Raw genomic sequence first — 4,120 nt, forward strand, 5'->3', positions numbered from 1 at the left:
TCTCCTCGACATTGAAACATTAAACGTGAAGACGATCCCTTTCTTTATGGTTATGAATGTATTTATTACTTTGAAACATTTTCAAATCATTTCATTCCAAATTATTTCACTTTTTCTTCAATGTAATTTTTTTTATAATCAAACTGCTTCTAATTTCTTTCTTATTTCATAGGTTTCAGGAACCAGAGAACCCTTCAGGAAGAGAACCCTTCAGGAACATGAGAACCCCCCAGGAACAAGAGAACCCTTCAGGAACATGAGAACCCCCCAGGAACAAGAGAACCCTTCAGGAACATGAGAACCCTTCAGGAACATGAGAACCCCCCAGGAACAAGAGAACCCTTCAGGAACAAGAGCACCCTCCAGGAACAAGAGCACCCTTCAGGAACAAGAGAACCCTCCAGGAACAAGAGCACCCTTCAGGAAGAGCACCCTTCAGGAACAAGAGAACCCTTCAGGAACAAGAGAACCCTTCAGGAACAAGAGAACCCTCCAGGAACAAGAGCACCCTTTAGGAACAAGAGAACCCTCCAGGAACAAGAGCACCCTTCAGGAAGAGCACCCTTCAGGAACAAGAGAACCCTTCAGGAACAAGAGAACCCTTCAGGAACAAGAGAACCCCCCAGAAACAAGAGCACCCTTCAGGAACAAGAGAACCCTCCAGGAACAAGAGAACCCTTCAGGAACAAGAGAACCCCCCAGAAACAAGAGAAGCCTTCAGGAACAAGAGAACCCTTCAGGAACAAGAGAACCCTCCAGGAACAAGAGAACCCTTCAGGAACAAGAGAACCCCCCAGAAACAAGAGCACCCTTCAGGAACAAGAGAACCCTCCAGGAACAAGAGAACCCTTCAGGAACAAGAGAACCCCCCAGAAACAAGAGAAGCCTTCAGGAACAAGAGAACCCTTCAGGAACAAGATAACCCCCCAGGAACAAGAGAACCCTTCAGGAACAAGAGAACCCTTCAGAACCCTCCATGAACAAGAGAACCCTCCAGGAACAAGAGAACCCTCCATGAACAAGAGAACCCTCCAGGAACAAGAGAACCCTCCAGGAACAAGAAGAGAACCCTCCAGGAACAAGAGAACCCTCCGGGAACAAGAGAACCCTTCAGAGACAAGAGAACCCTTCAGGGACAAGAGAACCCCCAGGAACAAGAGAACCCTCCAGGAACAAGAGAACCCTTCAGGAACAAGAGAACCCTCCAGGAACAAGAGAACCCTCCAGGAACAAGAGAACCCTTCAGGAACAAGAGAACCCCCCAGAAACAAGAGCACCCTTCAGGAACAAGAGAACCCTCCAGGAACAAGAGAACCCTTCAGGAACAAGAGAACCCCCCAGAAACAAGAGAAGCCTTCAGGAACAAGAGAACCCTTCAGGAACAAGATAACCCCCCAGGAACAAGAGAACCCTTCAGGAACAAGAGAACCCTTCAGAACCCTCCATGAACAAGAGAACCCTCCAGGAACAAGAGAACCCTCCATGAACAAGAGAACCCTTCAGGAACAAGAGAACCCTCCAGGAACAAGAGAACCCTTCAGGAACAAGAGAACCCTCCAGGAACAAGAGAACCCTCCAGGAACAAGAGAACCCCCCAGAAACAAGAGCACCCTTCAGGAACAAGAGAACCCTCCAGGAACAAGAGAACCCTTCAGGAACAAGAGAACCCTTCAGAACCCTCCATGAACAAGAGAACCCTCCAGGAACAAGAGAACCCTCCAGGAACAAGAAGAGAACCCTCCAGGAACAAGAGAACCCTCCAAGAACAAGAGAACCCTTCAGGGACAAGAGAACCCCCCAGGAACAAAATAACTCTTTAGGAGCAAGAGAACCCTGCAGAACCCTCCAGGAACAAGAGAACCCTCCAGGAACAAGAGAACCCTTCAGGGACAAGAGAACCCCCCAGGAACAAGAGAACCCTTCAGGAACAAGAGAACCCTCCAGGAACAAGAGAACCCTCCAGGAACAAGAGAACCCTTCAGGAACAAGAGAACCCTCCAGGAACAAGAGAACCCCCCAGAAACAAGAGCACCATTCAGGAACAAGAGAACCCTCCAGGAACAAGAGAACCCTTCAGGAACAAGAGAACCCTCCAGGAACAAGATAACCCTTCAGGAACAAGAGAACCCCCCAGAAACAAGAGCACCCTTCAGGAACAAGAGAACCCTCCAGGAACAAGAGAACCCTTCAGGAACAAGAGAACCCTCCAGGAACAAGAGAACCCTTCAGGAACAAAATAACCCTTCAGGAACAAGAGAACCCCCCAGAAACAAGAGAAGCCTTCAGGAACAAGAGAACCCTTCAGGGACAAGAGAACCCCGCAGGAACAAGAGAACCCTTCAGGATCAAGAGAACCCTTCAGAACCCTCCATGAACAAGAGAACCCTCCAGGAACAAGAGAACCCTCCAGGAACAAGAGAACCTTCCAGGAACAAGAAGAGAACCCTCCAGGAACAAGAGAACCCTTCAGGGACAAGAGAACCCTCCAGGAACAAGAGAACCCTCCAGGAACAAGAGAACCCTTCAGGGACAAGAGAACCCTTCAGGGACAAGAGAACCCTGTAGGAACAAGAGAACCCTTCAGGAACAAGAGAACCCTCCAAGAACAAGAGAACCCTTCAGGGACAAGAGAACCCCTCAGGAACAAGAGAACCCTTCAGGAACAAGAGAACCCTTCAGAACCCTCCATGAACAAGAGAACCCTCCAGGAACAAGAGAACCCTCCAGGAACAAGAGAACCTTCCAGGAACAAGAAGAGAACCCTCCAGGAACAAGAGAACCCTCCAGGAACAAGAGAACCCTCCAGGAACAAGAGAACCCTTCAGGGACAAGAGAACCCTTCAGGGACAAGAGAACCCTGTAGGAACAAGAGAACCCTTCAGGAACAAGAGAACCCTCCAGGAACAAGAGAACCCTTCAGGGACAAGAGAACCCCTCAGGAACAAGAGAACCCTTCAGGAACAAGAGAACCCTTCAGAACCCTCCATGAACAAGAGAACCCTCCAGGAACAAGAGAACCCTCCAGGAACAAGAGAACCTTCCAGGAACAAGAAGAGAACCCTCCAGGAACAAGAGAACCCTCCAGGAACAAGAGAACCCTTCAGGGACAAGAGAACCCTTCAGGGACAAGAGAACCCTGTAGGAACAAGAGAACCCTTCAGGAACAAGAGAACCCTCCAGGAACAAGAGAAGCCTTCAGGAATAATAGCACCCTTCAGGAACAAGATTACCCCCCAGGAACAAGAGAACCCTTCAGGAACAAGAGAACCCTGCAGGAACAAGAGAACCCTTCAGAAACAAGAGAACCCTTCAGGAACGAGAGAACCCTTCAGGAATGAGAGAACCCTTCAGGAACAATCGAGTTCCCTTTGAACTGATTATAAACTCAACATGCGAGAACCTGTTGAATTTAAAAGACGTTAAAGTGAAGTTTGAGGGAACATACTTAGCTTCCTCGTCATCATCCTCATCATCCTCATCATCCTCTTCATCGTTTGAGGTTTGGGACGAAGAGTTGGTGAGTTTGGCCACATGTGAAATATAAAATATTTAAGTTTATGAATATCAAACATGCATTTTGTTTATGTCGCACTTTAAACTTTGTTTTGGCAACCGGACGTGAAAATGAGACGTTTTGAGGAATTTAAAGAATTTCTCCAGAATAAAAGTTTAAATAAAAGTTCAACACTGACCTTTGACCTGATGATGTCATCGACAGGAAGCCACCGACACACGAACACACCGGGAAACTAGATCTGGTCTTTTTAAATCTAAATGTCTTTCGTTTTAGTTTGTTCAGTGACAACAATAACAAGTTCTAGAATTTAAATTAAGTTTGAGATTTCTGACTTTTTTTGTTAATTCTCAGATTTCTGACTAAAACTAATATTTGATCTCAGAATTCAGATTTAAATCTAAATGTTTCCGTTAATCTAAATTCACTGAAATGTTTTGGAATCTAAACATATATTTTAATTGAATATTTCATATTTTAACACATTCGTATTCCGTAGTTTGTCCCACAGAAAGCCTTCAGAGACTAACTGAATAAACAACAACAACAACAACAACAACAACATGGCACAAGAGCTCCTTCGTAAACAAACTGCTCAGAGGCTGC

This window comes from Taurulus bubalis (assembly GCF_910589615.1).
Source record: "Taurulus bubalis genome assembly, chromosome: 21".
Classification (NCBI taxonomy): Eukaryota; Metazoa; Chordata; class Actinopteri; order Perciformes; family Cottidae; genus Taurulus; species Taurulus bubalis.